Here is a 21190-nt window from a genome sequence, read left to right as displayed (position 1 = left end):
TAAATTTAATTTAATTGCTTTCAGATAGACCATGTCTACTCACATACCACAGTTTCTACCCTCCCTATTGTCTTATACCTGACCCACTTCACATGTGCACGCACGCGTGCACACACATACACAAATAATTTTATTGGATTTTTAAATTTCACAAAAGAATGTTAAGTCTACCAATCTTTTTAAAGTTAAGTTTTAGGTCTTAAGCAGCCATAAAGTCTATTTGAATTAAAACACTGTCAGAAAAGATTAACAGTAAAGTGTGCATTGCTTCCCTTTTGCTGAAGTCTTCTTTTACATTATAGTATGCATAAAGGATTGTTTGGGAAATATGTAATCCATTTGTTTTTTTTCTAGTTTGGAAGACTCAAGTTAAAATGCCTTTTAGGGACTGGCAAATATTATACACAAGTGAAACGGGTCAGGCATATGACAACAAGGAATGATGAAGACCATGACATGTGAAGAGACATAGTTTGTTTAAACACAGTTAAGTTCAATTAAAAAAATAAATGTTTTTTTGTCATTTAGAAGCTCTAGGTGGCTGCTACACAAAATGTAGCAATTTCATTTCTGATACCCATAGAGTCATTTGAGTGTATTTGTAATTCAACATTCTAACAGATAGATAAATAAGAGTAAATATTCCTATCTATTAAGTATACCCAGGCACCCATACCCACCCAAGATGAATCTATATAGTTTTTCATGAATACAGGTAAAGCTGTAATTGCATCCTAAATGACCATTCTGAGTATAGACTATAACAATAACTATATTAATAGCTGTTGATATTAATGCTATAATTTTATATTACATTTATGTCATTTCTAGACAATCACACCTAATTATTATTACAAACCTGTGAAATAGATATTATCCTTACACAATATATGAGGGAAAAAAAGACTCAGAAAAAGACTCAGAATACAATGACTTTTTTATTTAAGATGGGGTCTTTCTATGTTATCCAGGGCTCAAGTGAACCTCCCACCTCAGCCAGCCAGGTCTTTTTAAAAAATGCAAGTTTTAATGAAAACCAGGTTTCTTAAATAAATACAAGTCTGTTCAATTTCATTCTAGCAATTGTTTCTAATGCTAGAATGTGCAAAGCCTAAATCAAAGCATACATGTGAACAAAAGTGACATTTCTATTTAGATGAGCCTGAAGCTCTTCTATCTCAGGACTCACCTCAATAGCTCAGCCAGACTGTCTGTTGGGAACTTTATAACACCAAATAATTGCTCAAATAATTGTTACCCTTTATCCAAAATCATGAGAATTTGGGTAATGATTTTGAATGTCCCAATATATTTTTCTACCTAAAGCAACTCAGATTTTGCACCAGTTAGTATTCATATTATCAAATTTAATTTGAGAGGCATGCTAACATTTAGCCAAGCTCCAAAATATATCTTTCACATTATTATTGAACTGCTGCAAAAACTTGGTATTTTTATATGTGGTTTTACTGTAAGTCACCTGAAATCATTTTTGGAAGTATGCAGGGAATAGATTATAAATAAATAGGGATAAGCACATAAATAAGAAATACCCAGTTTCTGCCAGCAAAGGACAATGAATCCAGATTTTGTAACATCTCTGGGGTGATTATTATTTGTAGGATGTTCAGGGAACACTTTCAAATACCAAAAACTGTCTCTTCTACTAACTACAACAGACTTTTAACAAGCTGCTACCTATTGCTCTCCCTATACTTTTTTGTTTGTGGAGACAAGGTGGCCAACCAATCCATTTGCTAAGGTACCTCCTGGTGCTGGCACTGAAACTCCTCAGTCCCAAGCAAATCAAGACATTGGTCATCCTAAAATGGAACACGGAAATGGCAAAACTAGAGGTCCTTGAAGGTACCTTCTTGAACTAAGACTGTATTTTCCATAAAATCATTTATTTTTTATTATAATTAATGTTTTTGTGGACCAAGGTGTTGGAAACAGAAAATACAAGTCTGTATAAGTTAAGATTCTAAGTTAAATGTAATGTGATTTAGAATCCCATTGCAATGTCTTTTGTTCTACAGTATCTACACTGATCTCTTTTTCTCTCACATGCACTCTTTCTCAGCACCACATCGCCCAAGACATTCTGACAAGAAAATTTAAACAAGTGGGAGAAAAAGTCCCTTGAGGTTTGGAGAGGCTTTTCATCACTGCTAGTGCATTGTTCCTATTGCTTTAAACAGTCAACCCAAAAGAAACATGTAAACTGCAGCATGGAAATTCAAGAATGTTAACAAATGCAAATTATAAGCTTTTCACCTGTTTTCATTTGTTGCTGAGCTCAATTATCTAGCCTATGAAATGGAAAGTGGATGTTAGTAGAATCTGACTTGTTAACCCACCCACGTGGAATCCCTTGCAGTTTTAGGCAGAAAGGTAAATATGGTCCTTCCACATTCCCAATGCTTATAGCTCATATGTAATTTAGACACACAATTCCCACCACCCAGAAGTTTGCCCTTGGAAACAACATAACTGGATTTGAGCAGTAGGTAAGTAGGTCTAAAGATGCCGCCACACAATACTTATCCTTCTTATCTATATGCAGCTTCCTAAGACAGGTCACTAGGAGATGTAGGGCCCACTAGCCTGAGATAAATAAGTCTCAGCTTCAGGATAAACCACAGGGCTCTTGTTAACAAAATCAAGGCTTTCTCTCCTGCATGATTTTAATAAGTAAATTTGCTCATACACCAAGGTTAAAGAGCATTAGAGTGTATAGTTCTGCAACATTTAAGAAATACATGGCTGGGCACAGTGGCTCACGCCTGTAATCCTAGCACTTTGGGAGGCCAAGGCGGGTGGATTGCCTGAGCTCAGGAGTTCAAGATCAGCCTGGGCAACATGGTGAAACCCTGTCTCTACTAAAATACAAAAAATTAGCCAGGTGTGGCACCATGCACCTTTACTCCCAGCTATTCAGGAGGATGAGGCAGGAGAATTGCTAGAACCCAGGAGGTGGAGGTTGCAGTGAGCCGAGATAGGGCCACTGCATTCCAGCCAGGACAGCAAAGTGAGACTCTGTCTCTAAAACAAGAAAAAATGAAAAAGAAAGAAAGAAAAAGAAATACATAAACAGATTATATGCATGAAAATAGTTCTGAACTATTTTTATTTTAAAAAATATCTATAACTAGAATATGGACCCAAATAAATGAGCTATAGTTTCAGGCTAGATATCCAACTTTGCCACTGTATTGTAATGGGCCAAAAATCTATTATTTTAGAGGTAATTTTGTCAGATTTGAAATGGAAACAAAATATTACACTGAGCAATGTTTGCTGCATTGTATTTTGTTGTTATATAAAGTAATACATATTTCTGGATAATGTTATGACACCTGAGTGAGCTGTTTAAGAAATTAACTATTATTCATATTCATTGCTTAAGTATTTATACTGAATATGTCTTCTTAGGTCAATTTAAGTAAAATAAGACAAATATATGTTGAGAGCAGAGTTGTGGCCTAGTAATTGGAAATAAACATTTTCAGGCTTCATGTTTCCCTTCCTGGAGGACCACAAGCCACCATTAGGCCAAACATGGGAACATGAATGAGTGAAGTGAACAGGGACCTACGGGGCATAGGCTATGGTGCATAATTCTTTAGTCTGTTTGAAGAGTGAAGCATGAAAAAAGAAAATGTTTTGGCAAAATCACTGATTAATGTAAGGCCGGTTGCCTCGCTGGGAGCTCCTACATGCCCATCTCTCTCCCCGCCTGAAAATTATGTCACCAGAATACTCTCATCATCTAGCTCCACCTTGGAAATCCCCTCTGCACTCAGCACTAAGCTCTGCACCCAACACCTAGCCTGCCTTGGAAATCCCCTCTGCACTCAGCACTAAGCTCTGCACCCAACACCTAGCCCACCTTGGAAATCCCCTCTGCACTCAACACTAAGCTCTGCACTTGGCACCTAGCCTGCTCACCGGAAATCCCGCCTACCTACCAATAGCAGCTTGCCCTGTTTCTCCACAGCCAATCAAATGCCTTCACTCCCTATAAAACTCCACACCGGAGAGAAGTCGGACGTGACCTCTCTGGCCTCTTTCCCCAGTACCACAGAACCTCGCCTGGGAGCCGAATAAATTGGCATCTAATTATTCTCGTGCAAGCCTCCGTTTCCTCATTTTAAACTCGGCAGTAAACCTCACAAGACAATACCTTACAATGTCTAACATGAGTCCTTGCATATAGCATGAAAAGCCTCCAAAAATCAAATCTTTAGTGACAGATACAACAGGTTACTGAATAATAAGACTAAATTTTGTAATCTAATTCTCCTCAATTCCATTTGTTCACTCAATGAAATTTCAATTAAAATCTAAAAATATTTTGGCATAGCTTTACATTAGTCCAAAATTAGTTTGGAAGAAATATCAGTGAAAATGAATCAGGGGACACACACACACACACCAGAGAAAATCAACAAGAAGGTATCAATCCTACCAGATATTAAGAAAATAGCAATGACAGTTAAGCCTGTCTGATATTAATGGAAAACTTGACAGAACACTAGAATTAAATGAATGTACCAGAACCATAAATCTAGGTGAGTGTGAGTGTATGTGTGTACATGTATGTGTGTGTGTGTGTGTGTGTGTGTACCTTTAGAAAAATATAACAATATGAGGTAACAGAAACACAAACAAGTGAGAAATAGAGGAATTATTTAAAAACTGATGTAGGGAAAATGCTTAACTATTTTTAGGAGAGGAATCAATTTAATCCTTATCTCACATCATATAGCAACAACTAAAAAAGTGTTGGATGGACTAGAGAGGAAAAAAGTCATTAAAGAGTTAGAGGAAAACAGTTCAGGTAAATTTAAACCTAATTTAGGTAAATGAGTACTATCTACACACACACACACAAAAAATAAATATGACATTCAACTTATCCATAAACACATTTTCAACTTTTGTGTATTAAAAAAATAATATAGATAACATAAATGACAACAGGTCAGTATTCTTACCCTAATATGTAAAGGACTTTTGAAAATTAATGAAAGGGGCTAGGTGTGGTGTCTCATGCCTGTAATCTCAGCACTCTGGGAGGCTGAGGCGGGAAGCTCACCTGAGGTCAGGAGAATGTAACCAGTCTGGCCAAATGGTGAAACCCTGTCTCTACTAAAAATACAAAATTAGCTGGGCATGGTGGTACATGCCTGTAATCCCAGCTACTTGGGAGGAGAATCACTTGTACCTGGCAGTCAGAGGTTGCAGTGAGCTGATGGTTGCAGTGAGCCAAGATTGCACCACTGCACTCCAACCTGGGCAACAAGAGTAAAACTCCATCTCAAAATAAAAATATATAACAAAAGGAAATGATTAGAAAATAATTGAAATATAATAAAAGGAAATGTAATTATAATTATAATAAAAGGAAATGTAATTATAATTATAATAAAAGGAAAATCAAGGTCTCAATATGCAAAAAGGTTAAAGATATGAATTAGCACTACAAAATGAAGCAAATAAAAATACATTTCAAAAATGTTTAATCTCAAACAATAGTAGAAGAATCTAGTACTTTATTTTTTTATTTGTATAAATTTAAGGGGTACACATTTAGGCTTGTTACATGGATGTATTGCATAGTACTTTAAAGCCAAGACTTCTGATTAAAATCGATCTTGTTCCAAGACCCACTTCTACCACTTACCTGTTGTGTGATCTTGGGTAAGTCACTTAACCTCTCAAAACCAAGTTTTCTAACATTTAAAACAGGGCCGATAACATCATCCTCCCTTTTCAGTTGTTGCAAAGAGTAAATGAGATGATGTAAAGGTTTTGCCTGGTAAGCAGTCTATAGGAGGTGCTCAATAAATTTTAGCTTTTGTTGTTGTTGCAATCACATTCACCTTTCCAATTAACAAACTTAAAAAAAATTCCGCAATACTGGTAAGGATAGCAAAATGACTTGTACCTTCCAGAAAGAATGAAATGAGTGCAAGCTTTCTGGAAAGCAATTTGGCGATACATTTAAGGCACCTTTAAAAGGTTTATGCCCTTTATCCAGTACATGACATCTAGGAATCACTCCTAAGAAAAACAATGAGAAAAGTAGACAAGAAATATCAAAAAATCAGATCATGCAGACAATATCCATCACAGTGTGATAGCAAAAATATTGCCAATAAGCTTAAGGTCTAAGTTGAGAAGGAAGGCTAAACAACTGATAATAATTCATAGGTCTAACTATTAAATAGCAATGAAAAAAATTAGACAAGTGATTGCAGGCATGGAAAAGTGGTGTTTCTTAAAATATTTATTGCCATGAACCAGAACAGAGCTTATCACAGTACCTGGCAAATAGTAAGTCTCAATCAATAACTCAGTTGAATTGCACTACAGAATTCTAAGTGAAAAAAAGAAGGCATTCATTTTTCACACACACACACACCACACACATACACACACCCCTCAAGTTGTATAGATGAATCACCAGAAAACCCTAGAAATAAATATGATATGATGTTAACAATATTGTATTTTGATGGTTTTTTTTTTCTGACTCTTTAGGCTTTTTTCTACTTGCCATTTTTTTCAATGGAGACTTATGTTTAAAATCAGGAAAATAATGAGGAGGAAAAAAAGAAAGAAATCCTAGAAATTGAATAGAAGCCAACTGTATCAATTATTTCTCATTACACTAATCTGAGTGTGTACTATTCTTTACTCCAACCGAAAATATAAAATGGGAAAAGGGTTATGAATATCATGACTAAATTGGGAGGCAGTCTTTAAAACACAGACTATGAAAAAAATTGCAATAAATTTCCAAAAAGTAAAAAATGCATGTATTTAATATTAAGAAAATTATATACATGCTTTGCTCCCTATGTAACTTGGAAGTATAAAAAACCTGGCATGGAATAAACACTTTAGGTACAAATTACAAGGTATTTTTTTTTTTAACGATGGAATTATATTTGCTTTTAGATACTTAATGTCACAAAGATTCATATATAGTGGTTATCACCAATTTTTTAAAATCTGAAAAAATTCTGTTCATTTAAAACTTCGACTCTATACAAAATCCAGAAGGCATATTTCAGGAGATCCATGAAATTCTCCAAGGGGAGAACCAAACAATTTCTCAGATTCCCAAATTCTCCCACACACTCACCACAGACAATTAGCCCTAGAAAGTGACAGAATATGTCAGCCAGTACCTCAAGTTACAGAGGGGTGTGGCTGCCAGGACACTGGCTAGGCTCACTTACTAAAAGGTCAGTCTCCAAAAGGAAGTGACTTAAATTCACACCACAGTAAAATTATATCTTACTATATTCAAGTGTCTTTAAAGATGGATGGTAAAATCTTGACTCATGAAAAGCTAAGTTCTTGCATTCCATGGGTCTGCTATATCTACAATGTCTGCCACTTATTAAGTGAAACTTTGGCTGGGTGTGGTGGCTTATGCCTGTAATCCCAGCACCTTGGGAGTCCAAGGTGTGCTAATCACCTGAGGTCAGGAGTTCGAGACTAGCCTCGCCAACATGGTGAAACTGTGTCCCTATTAAAAATAGAAAAATTAGCCAGGTGGTCACCTGTAATCCCAGCTATTCAGGAGACTGAGGCAAGAGATTTGCTTGAATCCAGGAGGCAGAGGTTGCAGTAGGCTGAGATCGTGCCATTGCGCTACACCCTAAGTGACAAGAGCAAAACTTCATCTCAAAAAAAAAAAAAGTAAAATTTTCTATGAGAACTGTGGCAATAAGGTATGACGTTAATAATTGTTGTAACCTAGGAAGCCTAATTCATTCATTAGTGTAACAAGTATGCACTCATTACCTAATAAGTTCAAAGAATATTGCTGCATAACTTTGGTAATTAAAAAAAATAAGGAGGGCAGATCACCTGAAGTTCAAGAACAGCCTGGCCAACATGGTGAAATCCTGTCCCTACTAAAAATACAAAAATTAGTTGGTTGTGGTGGTATGAGCCTGTAATCCCAGCTACCCAGGAGGCTGAGGCAGGAGAATTGCTGGAACCCGGGAGGCAGAGGGTGCAGTGAGCTGATATTGCTCCACCGCACTCCAGTTTGGGCAACAGAGCAAGACTCCATCTCAAAAAAAAATTACATAGAACCTAAACTGAAGTCTATACCTCAATCATATAACAAATTCAAGTACGTAACTTGCCTAATGTCAAGAGTTTGGACTTTTTAAGTAAAATATATAGCGTTTTTACAATAGTCATTGTTTTTTAAATAATTTTCCTTTGTATGATAATTATATTTGTAAATAACTGCTTCACAAGTGTACTTCTTTGGATGTAATTTTTTCTTCTTCTTCTTCTTCTTTTTTTTTTTTTTGAGACAGTGTTTCACTTTTGTTGCCCAGGCTGGAGTGCAGTGGTCCGGTCTTGGCTCACTGCAACTTCCACCTTCTGGTTTCAAGCTATTCTCCTGCCTCAGCCTCCTGGGTAGCTGGGATTACAGGCACACAACACCACGACCAACTAATTTTTGTATTTTTAGTTGAGATGGGGTTTCACTGTGTTGGCCAGGCTGGTGTCGAACTCCTGACCTGGTGATCCACCCACCTTGGCCTTCCAAAGTGCTGGAATTACAGGCATGACCCACGCCCAGTCCTTGATGTAATTTCTAAGATTTGCTTCCAAAAACTCCTAAGAGGGAAAAAGTGACTGGGATTGTAAATGAAATGAGAATGGCCACGATTTGACAATTATTGAAACTGGCTGATGGGTATGTGGGAGTTTATTGTGCTATTCTATTTTCTACCTTTGAAATGTTACATAATAAAAAGTTTTTAAAAAGGGAAATGCATTTCTTAATTATGCCAGTTTGGATTATTAACTTATTTTCTTTGGTCTCCAATCTTACAATAGCCACATCTAGTGAACATGACTGAAATGTTTCCCACATTGATCTTGAGGGCGTTCCAACCAGACGCTTAAACAATACAGAGATCGCATTCTGATGCACAGATGACAGAATAAGTTAATTTACTTGCTATGTCCCATTTAATTATTCAGCCAAAGACAGGGGTGTATATATCCAGATTAACCAAGAAGAAATTGTTAAACAACTTTCAGCTGTCATTATAACCAACAAATTATACTAGGGGATCTGCTGAAGTGTCAGTGAGGTAATTTGCACTTTTTTTTGCATTGTCCCAAGGGCAATGGAACAGAAAAAAAAAAAAGATTAATAATTATACTCTTTGACCCCTAGAATAAAAGAATTTGCTCAGCACATGCTGTGAGAGGATTAGGATTAAAAATGCAAATGGTTAATACAATGTCTATTTCAGAATAATCATGTTTTTTCTATAATGTTTATTTAATTTTCTTTTTCACTTTCTCTTACCCAAACACAAACAGAATTCTAGCTTAATTTAATTAATTCCTAACAGTTTCTCACATAAGCAGACCTCACATAAAACCAGTGTGTTAAGTATTACAAATAATAGATCTTCTGAACATACTACTAAGAATTTAGGTGCCTGTTGACTTTAATTTTATTAACTCACTATGATATAAATAAATTCTGTTTAAAAGAAAAGCTTAATAAATGAATATATTGCACTTAAAATGACTCACGGTTTCTAAGCATTGCACACTGCCACCTAGTGCTTAATGTCTCTTTCACACCAAATGTACAATGGATGTCAACAAAGTGAAAATGCTGCATTTAAACCAAGTTTATTCAGAGAGACAGGTCTAAAATAATTTATTCATAATTTCTTCAAAATAAGAATGCTATCAGAAATAAATTACACATACCATAAAATCGCACCCATCTCAAATTAAAATTTAGAAGACCCGAGTTGATTAGTTAATATTAAAAAAATGCAAGTTTTGTTAATAAAGACATGCTGTTTTTTAAAAACAAAATGATGTGAAGGTTTTGTGTTTTGGTTTTTTGGTGTTTTGTTTTGTTTTGTTTTATTTGAGAAGGAGTCTCACTCTGTTGCCAGGCTGGAGTGCAGTGGCGCGATCTCAGCTCACTGCAACCTCTGCTTCCTGAGTTCAAGCGATTTTCTTCCTCAGCCTCCCAATTAGCTGGGATTACAGGTGCACGACACCATGCCCAGCTAATTTTTGTATTTTTTTTAGTAAAGTCCTGGTTTCACCATGTTGACCAGATGGTCTCGATCTACTGACCTCATAATCCACCCATCTCGGCCTCCCAAAATGCTGGGATTACAGGCGTGAGCCACCACACCCAGCAGATTCGTAGGTTTCGTTAACAGAGACAGGAAATGTTTATTTTTAAAAAAAAAAAGGTGAGTTTTAACTACTGTTTATCAGCTATGCAACTATTCTTTTATGAATGTGATGTAGCTAATCTCTAAGTGGAATATGTGGTTTTCTAGCAAGTTTGGCATATGAAGATGTTGAAAAAGACATTGTAGAGTGTTATCACTAATAATACTCTAAAGCTTTCTTGAAGATAGCCATCATCTCCACACACCTATAGGTTCTAACTTCAATTAAAGATGCCACTGTTTTTAGTCCTACTTTACTTTTTTTATTTTCCCAGCATTAAATAGGTTTTGTATTTTGGTTATTCTAATGGCTAGAGCTCATCGCTGATCTTTTGGCTAAGAAAGTAAAGCTCCATGAAAATAAGTGAGAAACATTTTGAAAGAACTAAAGGAAAGATTGCTATAGATGGTCAGGGAGTACATTCTATTTGATTCACTGTATTCTAAAATGGTAGTCCCCAAGCTTGATCTACTTAATGCACTACAACTATCTATTCTAAGAACTAAGGCTCATATTTCTGTCAAGTTTTTCATAGTGAAAAATATTAAGATGATTCCCTGTAAATCATTGTTGCTTAACATTTAAAAACTCAACCGGGTGCAGTGGCTCACACCTAAATCCCAGCACTTCGGGAGGTTGAGGTGGGTGGATCAGGAGGTCAAGAGATTGAGACCATCCTGGCCAACACAGTGAAACCCTGTCTCTACTAAAAATACAAAAAAATTAGCTGGGTGTGGGGGCATGTGCCTGTAATCCCAGCTACCAAGGAGGCTGAAGTAGGAGAATCACTTGAACCAGGAGGTAGAGGTTGCAGTGAGCCAAGATCGTGCCATTGCACTCCAGCCTGGGTAACGAGAGCAAAACTCCATCTCAAAAACAAACAAACAAACAAACAAACAAACAAACAAACAAACAAAAAACCTCACACTCCCTTTTGAGAAACAAAAATCTTGAAGTTCTCCTTCAAAGCTATTTAAAATGTATAAATAAATGATCTATTGTAAACAATTAGTGAATGAAAATTTTTAAAAATTATATTTTTCTTTTGATCTTGGAAGATACTTTACATTGATGCTGTTACTCTGATCATGAGAAGTCAGCATGACAATTAAAGTTGTCTATCCTTGAAAAACAACTTTTCTATCCTTGAAAAACAACAAAGAAAAGCATTATGTAATTTCATTATTGTTTGCTGTATTGCTTCATTTTCATAACCAGAAGAGCATGTAAAGATGATGCCAGATAGAGAGATAGATACTCTCCTTTTAAGGGAGGAGATGTTGTCCTCATCCCCTTGAATATTACTGACTTAGATCATTCTCAAAGAAATGTATAATGAAAACCACATGATTTGAAAAACTTCTCAAAATTTCCTTTAATCAGTTTAAACAAATTACTGCCAATTCTGTTTCACTTAGTTCTGCATAAGGCTATTTAAAGACTTCCAACACACAATCAGGACACCTAGGAGATAGAATTTACTCAAAATATTGCAACTCAAGAAACTCAGCTTGAAAATATATCATTTAAGGACACATACTGTATTGAAACCCAATTCACATCCTATGGGAATGACATCTATTATGATAGCTAATGTTTGGTGAAATTACACAGTCCACTGAAAAGGTCTAAAGTTCTAGCACCTAGATATTCCACTGGCCTATGGTATATCATTGATAGCATGATACTTCCAGGAAGTAAGATAGTGAGTACAACTCTGTGCCTTATATAAGAAAAGTTTTGCTGCAGTTACAGTGTGTGTGTTTGTGTGTGTGTGTGTGTGTATAGCCTCTATATATAACCTATGTGTATATAACCTATATATAATATATTATAATCCATATGTAATCCATAAAATTTCCTAAGCATTTTAAATTCTTCTTTTAATCTACAAGGTGGTGAAAATATATTAAAGATATAAATTAATACGAGTTGATTCAAGTGACAATTGTGCCTGAGACCGAAAGAGTACTTAAAATTTTTGCACCTACCCTAATGCCTTTTCTAGGTACATACTGATCTTTTCTAGGTATATACTGATCTAAAGTTTTGAAACATAAAGACTATATGCACCTTGAACAATAAAATTCAAGCACAGCATCATCATTTGGATTTATCTAAAAATAAATGTTTAAACTAAAATTATTTATTTAATGATCTCATTTCTGAAGCCTAAATATTATAATATATATGATTAGAATGTGCTCTATAGAGCTCTCTAATGAACGGTTTCTAACGCAACATGTTTTAAAAGTAATAACAAAATGGCCCATGGAAAAGATTCCTTAAGGCTTTGGAAAGAGAGATAGGACATGTTGCAAAACTGAGGTACATAATACAGAAGAGACTCATACAGCCTTCACCTGAACATTTAACTTGAGGTTATTAAAAACAGGACATTTCTTTCTATTAAAATCCCCGTGGCTACGAAAGACAATAATTTATTTTATACAGATTAGGTATGATATTTATATACCTAATAGTACTACTGGGCATTACTCACTATGAAATAAGAAAATGCAATAGATATTCAGTTAGCATTTTACTCGCTAATTATGATTCCATAATTTCTCTAGCTTTTTATTATCAGATGTCAAATACTTACCTAGAAACTGCCATTCATTTGGTTGCTAAGAGTTTTAAGATCAGCTGGAAGGATTTTTTTTCTGTCTTTCAGAGAATTGCCATCTTGGGTTCTGCCTCAAGGTATTAAAAGTTAACTTTGTTACCCATATGGGGATTTATAGTACTTCTACTGGAAGATACTCCGAGATTTCAGAAATGAATTAATTACTTTCGGTTTGCACAATTTAGAACAAATATCTGGCTTTTCCCTCAGTTTAGTGATTTTTCATTTCACACAACTAAAATATAATAGCTTTATTTTATAATCAAGTTTAACTGATGAGTCTTCATTAGAGCCATTTAGTATTTTTACCAAAATCTTATGAGAAATGAAGTCATTCAATTTGCAGCCCCAAACTGAAGCTCAAACACAACACTTTAAAAGTATTTTCTGCCTATATCTTTGACTGCCTCTTACCTTCAATAGTTAGAGGAACAGACTAAATGGTTTATCTGGTTGTTTCTATACTTTATAAGGAGTCAAAGGCAAATTTCAGTTATAAATATGCACATCACAATGATCATCAGTTTATCACAAATAAATATTGATTTGCTTAATCAAAGAGAATACTCTTCGGGAATAAGAGCAGTATTTCAATCAGCAAACATGTTTCTTCATGACACTGAGCATCTAGCCTGTCTTCACACACACATTTCATAACCTTTCAAGGACAATCTTCTAAATCACATTTTAAGGAAATACAATGAAAAGGTATTCCATTTTGCAGTAGCATTTTACATTACTACAAATTGATGAGGTTCAACCTTCAATGCCCATGTACCTTTCACAAAACTATTGATCATTTCCTATCAATGCTTTGCTGGATTATATCACAAAGGAACACATAATGCATGTATGTGCATCAATGCATTAAGGAGATGATGCATTTCTTTGTATACTATGTGAACTGACAATGCTCACTCACCCAGCCCTTGCCTTACTCAACTTCTAACACATCGTCAGCCAGCTGCCCTGTTCATGATTCCTTGCACCTTATGTGCTGCTTTATCATTGAGTGAGATTACTACCATTTCTGGTCCAGAATTCATTAAGAAAATTCCTTTTTCAAGCATGGTCTTTGAAATGTAGTTGTACACCTATCTGGAGCTCATCTTCAGATAGAGCTGAATTTATCCTCTGTCTTTAGGCTTTTACTTACAGAGCCACACCTTTATAAACAAGTTCTGTCTGTCATACTGAGAGGAAGAAGATATGCAAAATGTAACATCAGGAGTCATAAAGCCTCAAATAACATTTCAGAAAGAGAGGAAAACTAGTTCTGGTTAGGGAGAAGATAAAAGAGGAAAAGGGGCAAATTTATATCATTAAAACAAGAGTCATAGAAAACCCTACTGGGTTTTTCCAGTAAGTTTTGTGCAGCAGCAGCAACAACCTAATCAATATGCGCTTCCTCACCCCTCTGTCCCCAAAGAGAAATTGCTGGGCCCCTCTCCACCACCTCCCTAGGGGCAGAAACTACTGCCCCCAAGGAAGGGAGAATTCAGAATCGTAGGGAGCAGCAAAAACATGTGTATGTGATTCTAGCATCTTCATCTTTGTACCAGCTACCAGCCTGAAAGTACATTCAGGAATCAGGCTCCTAGACATTCCCCAGCCCTGGGCCCTACCAGAGGTGCCAGAGAACTTGAGGAGCCTGCAGCACAGTACTCAGACCTGAAAAAATGACCTCCCCCTGCCCAAAATCCAGGCAGCGCCGAGGCCCTAACCTCTCAGCCAGACCTTGGGGTAGGACAAGAGATGCTGCCTGATGGCCAGGAGAAGACAGGCCAGGCTTCTCTGCCAGAATGAGTTGTTGAGGGTGGGGTGGAGGTGGTCATGGAGATGGGCTCTTCATTTTTAAAACAAAAACAAGAAAACAAGGCAAAGAGGACCCCCAACAGCAGTTACCCTTACTCCCCACCAGTGCCTCTATGCCTTAAGGACTTCTTCGGAGGCCGGCGGCGGCTTGCGATCATCAGGATTGGGAGTGGGAGCGAGTGCCCGGGGCCAACCTCAGCGTCTCTCAGGGACAGCACAGGTGGGCGCAGCTTTGGAAGGTCAGCGAGGCCAGAGCTCAGAGTTCCACGGGGGGCCCGGAGAGTGTGCGTGTGTGAGTGTGAATGCGAACACGCGCGCGCCGTGCGGAGGGGCGCTCAGCAAGAGGGTAGGCGCGGTGACAGGGGTACCCGAGCATCCGAGGAGAGACAGCACACCCCACCCTTTAAGCTAAAGAGCTAGAGGGGTGATGGAGGTTGCAAGACTGAGAAACTTGATGCAAAACAGACAGGCTCCCCTTTCCAAGACGTGCCGCCACGCTCTCAAACACGATCCCTTGCCTCCCGGATCACCCACCATCACCCACCCCACCCTGCAAAATTCCCCACCGAGCCCTAGGATCCCAGGCGGGTAATTACCTCTCCCGGAGGCGGAGTGGGGGGCGGCAGCAGCAGCAGACACTTTTAGCCTGACTTTCCTGCGTTCGCGTGTGAGCGTGTGCGCGCCCAGGAGGAGCTGTAACCTGCTATTTATAGACCGAAGCCTAAGCACCCGGGGCTGAGAACCCGGAGGAAACTGGCAGGCGGCGGCGACGGCGCAGGGCGCGGGCCGCGGCTTCGCGGGGCTCCAGCGGCTCCCCCGGCTCAGGCTTCAGCAGCTCTCCCTGCTCGCTCCTCGCCTGCCAGCCCCGCGCGCGCCCCAGAGAAGTTGTCACCAGCGCGGCTGCCTCTCCGGCTGCTCACACGCCCCCTGGCACAATTGCTACTTTTTTCCCCCCCAACCCCCACCCTCCCCTCTCCTCTTCCTCCTCCTCTGCTCTCTCCAAGCGGTCTCCTCCCAATGTCACCAGCGACCGAATAAAGGCGGCAGCGACAGTCGCGCAGCCGGCGCAGCTCGCTTCCCGCTACCGATAGAGCGGAGATGGTGGCCCAGCTGCCCACCCCCAAATTGCCATGCTGGCTCCGTGTGCCACCACCCCGCACCCCGACCCCTTTCTGCAGCTCCTCTGCCCGCAGGATAGGTCACCCAGACTGGGCTGTGGGATCACCGCTACCGTGACGAGGGGGGACCCAAGGCCGACACGCTACCGCGGGGGCAGGAGAAACCACAGAGAAAGAACCCAAGGGAGGAAAAAAGCACCCCAGACCCGGCCTATGGCAGCACAGTCCCCAGACCGAGCGTGTTTTGAAGGGGCTTAGGATCCACTGCCTGCGTCTAGGCATCCATTCACGCCCGTGGGACTCCCGTCTGCAAACGCGATGGGGCTCCTGTATCTTGCCCCTCCTGACCCTAGGCCCGGGCAGAGGGGAGACCAGCTCAGAGCAACCCACGGCCACCCACCGCCAGTCCCCACATCGGGGCGGGTGACTGAAGCTGAGATGCTCCCAATAAGCGTGTGATATGCCTTTGATAGCTCGGGTGCGTGGGGACAGAACCACTCTGAGCATGTTTGGGGTATCAGGAAAACGGGGTATGTAAGCAAGCAGTCTGGACAGAGACTAAAACTCCCCCACTTCCTCGCCAACAAGCCCACAGGGGAAAGCACGCACCCTGGTTATTCCAGGCTGTGTAGGGTGTGGGGAAAATGACTCTCCCCATCTGCGCCTTACAGGTGCCACCTGGCGGCTCTCTTGGAAAGGTTTTGATGGAGCTGTTCAAAGGTAAAGGTGCCCAGAGCCAGCCCATATAGACACTCCAGCCCTTCTCCTGAGGACGCTTTAAATCCACAATTTAAATAAAGCAGTGTTCAAACGCTTGTACACAATTGTTAGTTACATTTGCCATGCAAAAAGTCTGGAATCTCAAAGTCAGGATAGTGAAATCAATTTGGGTTAAGTCGGGGCTTAACAGTTTCACAATCCAGGAAGCTGTATGTACCCCCAGCTGTCACCCCTGCTGTCACTGCTTGCATCTAGGCATCCTTTCACTCTGCAAACATTTGACCACCACATTATAAGCCTTGCCAGCGAGGACAGGGACTTTGTTTTGGGTTTTTTATTTGGGGGGTTGTGTTTGTTCATTTCATTTATTTTTTCACCACTCTGCTCCAAGAGTTTGGGACAATACCTAACATTCTGTAGTTTCAATAAATATTTATAGAATCAATTAATCAGCACTATAGGTCAGAAACTGTGTTTGGTACCCCTGAAGCCCTTCCTTTTGCTTCTCTTCAGATTTGTTTCTGCTATGCTCAGCCTCTATCCCAAGTGAGCTGAATGCAGCGAGATAGAAGAGTGAGGCACAAATAGTCCCTGTCAAGATGTTGATCACCTTTGAGGAACCATCACACAGTTAGATTTCTCCCCCATGAGGCAGAACTGAACACACCCATCTCCAAGCAATGGGCAAGTCCTGTTCATGGAGATCTGCTGGAAAAGTGATACAACTTTCTCACTGGGCAAACAAGTTCCAATTTTTCTTACAATAGAGAGAGACTGAACTAATATCAGGACATTAGGATGTCAGAGCTTTGCTACTAAATTGAAAATATAGTTAACATATCTGTCCTCTAACTTTAAGTGGAAGAGCGCGTGTGTGTGTGTGTGTGTGTGTGTGTGTGTGTTTATGAAGACTACAGCAGCAATGACAGAAATACCAAACCATTCCTCCTAAAACACTGAATTGTAAAATAAATGCAGTTACTGGTTCTATGGAAATGAACATTTAAAGTGAGACACTCAGAAGACCCTATTATAATTAAAGTCCAGACATGAACCATGCTGACAAAGTCCTTGTACGGGGCAGCTGAGGAATATGTCACTTACTTGTGCATATCATATAGGAAGTTTGAATTCTGGGAAAAGAGAGAGAATATGAATCAGATGTATGTACCACAGGGCATTTAAAAAAATCTATCAATCATCCTGATTTTTTTAAAGTTATTTGGTGGCTTTTTCCTTGAATAAGGCTGGATGATTCAGATGCATCTATGGTTTAATAATCTCATTCAGCAATCACTTTTACAAACCTTGAACTTTTGGCCACTTGTGCCCCCAAAACATAACTCCATTTGCCAATGAAGGACAAAATATTTTTCATTTCCTTCTGAAATATCTTTGTAGGGCCAGAAGTCAAAGGTGATTCCTTGTAGTTACCTTGCCGTCTAAAACAATAAAATCAAGCCAGGATCTACAGGGTGGGTGTCACACTCTTCTTTGCAATGAGGCAGCTTACAGTCTCTCCATAGATTCATTGTTCCAGAAGATTTTTATCTCAGGTAAGATTAATATGACGTTGTATCTACACTTTTATGGTCCTTCACTATTCTAAATCTCTTCTGGAATATAGCACCACGTATCATGCAGTATTTTTTTAACGGTTGTTCAGTTATGTTAACAATAACTTGTAAAGTAAGTCCTTGTTTTATCCCAATTTTTAAATACTTAAAAATTGCAGAAACTTTGTTATGTATGCATTAGGCTCATCACTCTTGTGTATGATTGTGTGTGTATGTCTGTATTTAAATCAAGGGGGATGGTGTTAGAAATAAGAATTAAGTAAAAAGAATAAATTATTGTAAAGATATTGGCTGCCCCATGGAACCCCAAAACAAGAGCGCAACTGGGCACTAGGAAAGACTGGAAACAGAGACAGGCCATTAGATCTTTCTCTCTCTGTCTTTTCCCCCACTACAATAACTATTCCATTCTTTCTCTCTCCCTCTTTCTATCTCTCCCCACATACATTCTCTCTCTTTGCTTCTCTGGTGTGTACTAAATTGCATGGTTGCTAAAGACTCTTAAATTTTATAACTTGTGAGCCAGTTCCAAATTCTCCAAGTACTATGATTGTTCCAGCTACCAAACCCCAGCCAACCACCTTGGTCAGGGATAGTCATCAAGTGACATTTTCATAGCACCTACTGTAGTAATCAGGTAGATTGTAGAGGTTGGCTGAAGAAGAAAGAAAAGGATAAAAATTCCCAAAATGAGGGGAGGAATACAGGTTGTTCCTGACCACTACTATCTCCTATTCCTGGTTGTTTCATGAACACTGACACAAAAGGCAAAAAATGTAGGAAAAAGAAACATTTAAAAAAGTGATAAGGTCTATGGCATATGAATGCATATGCATGTTTGAATTTTGGATAAGATGGAATGCCTCTTACGGCTGGTAGTGATCGAAGATAGCTGCTCCCGGTATAAGTAGCAATATGATTTTTACAATCTCTCAGCATGGGACTGAGTGAGTATGAGGAAGAAATCAAGTTTTCACAGATAGTTTACTTTAGCTTCCTTTTTCATGGCAAATTAAATAAGAGATTTTTTAAATAAAACAAATGAGTGTGATACAATTTTACATTTATTGAAAATAAACATTCAGCTCTCTCACTTTGCATAGTAGTTATATTTGTAAAATTGTATGTAAATTATATATTTGAAAATGAATCATATTTCAAATATAATAGGATGGTGAATCTTAACATTTTTGTGGTCATAAATCCATTGGAGAATTTGAGGAGAGCTATGGACTCATTTCCCAGAAAAATATGGGCATGCATACACATATTTACGATGGGATGTTATATGCCTATTTATCTGAGATCTGGAACTTGACATTTCATGTTGCTTTGGCCTTCCCCCTTTCCTTTCTACTTGAATAAATGAAATAAAGATTTCAGATTCTTAAACAAAACATTCAAAACGCCCAGCATGTACAAGCCAAAAAATGGGTTGGGGTGAGGGACATATATGAACGCAGGGAACTAGCTCCCTCTTCCACCAGCTCTTGCTCTAATGAGACCTAAATAAGCTGTAGTAGGAAATGAAGACTGAACTCTTAGAAGAAGCGGGGAGTGCCGGGCATGGTGGCTCACCCCTGCAATCCCAGCACTTTGTGGGGCCAAAGGCGAGCGGATCACCTGAGGTTGGGAGTTTGAGACTAGCCTGACCAACATGGAGAAATCCCGTCTCTACTAAAAATACAAAATTAACCAGGCGTGGTGGCACATGCCTGTAATGCAGCTACTGGGGAGGCTAAGGCAGGAGAATTGCTTGAACCCAGGAGGCAGAGGTTGCAGTGAGCCGAGATCATGCCATTGCATGCCAGCTTGGGCAACAAGAGCAAAACTCCGTCTCAAAAAAAAAAAAAAAAAAAGGAGGAGGAGAGAGAGTTATAATGTGGGGGATGCTGTATTTATCCACTAGAGCTTCTATAACCTATTACCAACAGGTTTGGTGGCTTAAACAATAGAAATGTATTTCTCACCGTTGTGGAGACTGGAAATCAAAGACTGAGGAATAGGCAGGTTTGGTTTCTGAGGCCTGTCTCCCTGGCTTGCAAATGTCGCTGTCTCGCTGTGTCCTCATGTGGTCTTTCCTGTGCGCATGTGCAGCCCAGGCGCCTGTGTGCATCTAAATTTCCTCCTTTTATAAGGACACCAGTCCGATTGGATTAGGGCCTGCCCTAATGGCCTCTTTTTAATCTAATTGTCTTTTAAAGGCCCTATCTCCAAATACAGTCACAATTTGAGATACTAGGTGCGAGGGTTTCCACATAGGAATTTGAGGTGGACAAGATTCAGCCCATAACAGATGTGCACTACAACAGTCTCCAGAAAGGGTCTGGGGGTGAAATTTGGATATAGATTTCTCCCTTATGTAAAGAGAACCCAAGAGGGAAAATACCTGTACTGTTTACCCCTTGGAGTATTTTGAAAAGCTCAGTCTTGATAGTACAATCGAGAAGGCAAGGGTGTAGAGTGGGAAGATAAATACTAGCATGCCTATCTAGATCCTAAAGGGCCAAGGATCCCTGGGCTTTCATTGCCTAAGAGACGATAAAGAGGTTCCTGTGGGCTGTAGGAGGCCTGGAAATTAGGAGAGACAGCGAGCAGGACAGATAATCATCAAGAGGTCCCCTGGGAGGGCAACCAGATTAAATGCCAAGGAAAGGGCGTGGCCTGTCTATGGAAACACAGAGGTGTGGCTACAATAGCCACAGCAATGACCTCAGAAGATTCAGTGGCTATGCACTAGAGCAAGCCATCTTCATTCACACCTGTACAATGGAAGCCAAGTCAGCTCTTTGGAAAATGACAGACATGTCCCGCAATGTCACGATGCTGCTTAAGTCTCCCCTGGACCAACAAGCTCCCCTTGGAGGTAAAGGAGAAGGAAGAAGGCAGGGGTAGCAATACTTAAACTGAGTAAGTTTTAAACCAGGGCAGACTTGGTTTAGATAACTGGATACAACTAAGAAAACTAAATTAAATTTGCTGTTTCTGAGTACAAACAGGGGCTTACAATTAAGCTAACTTTATGGTAGAGAAATTATGTTCCACTTTTTGCACCGGAGATTTAT

The 21190-nt window shown here is 39.2% G+C and overlaps 1 protein-coding gene across 18 annotated transcripts in view; it reads right to left on the bottom strand.

Annotated features, from left to right (window-relative positions):
• Nucleotides 1-21190, bottom strand: part of INPP4B (inositol polyphosphate-4-phosphatase type II B) — a 988233-nt gene that overhangs the window by 844376 nt on the left and 122667 nt on the right. For 15 of the 18 annotated variants that reach the window (XM_035294478.3, XM_054252898.2, XM_078366479.1 and 12 more), the window contains exon 1: nucleotides 15307-15391. The exons of the other annotated variants lie outside the window; for them this stretch is intronic. The gene's annotated coding sequence lies outside the window, so the exon portion shown is untranslated. Of the gene's footprint in view, nucleotides 1-15306; nucleotides 15392-21190 lie in introns of those variants that run through there. 18 annotated transcript variants of the gene reach the window in all.

Source organism: Callithrix jacchus, chromosome 3 (assembly GCF_049354715.1).
Source record: "Callithrix jacchus isolate 240 chromosome 3, calJac240_pri, whole genome shotgun sequence".
Lineage (NCBI taxonomy): Eukaryota > Metazoa > Chordata > Mammalia > Primates > Cebidae > Callithrix > Callithrix jacchus.
Note: the sequence above shows the minus strand (reverse complement) of the source record. Positions and strands in the feature narration are given on the sequence as shown.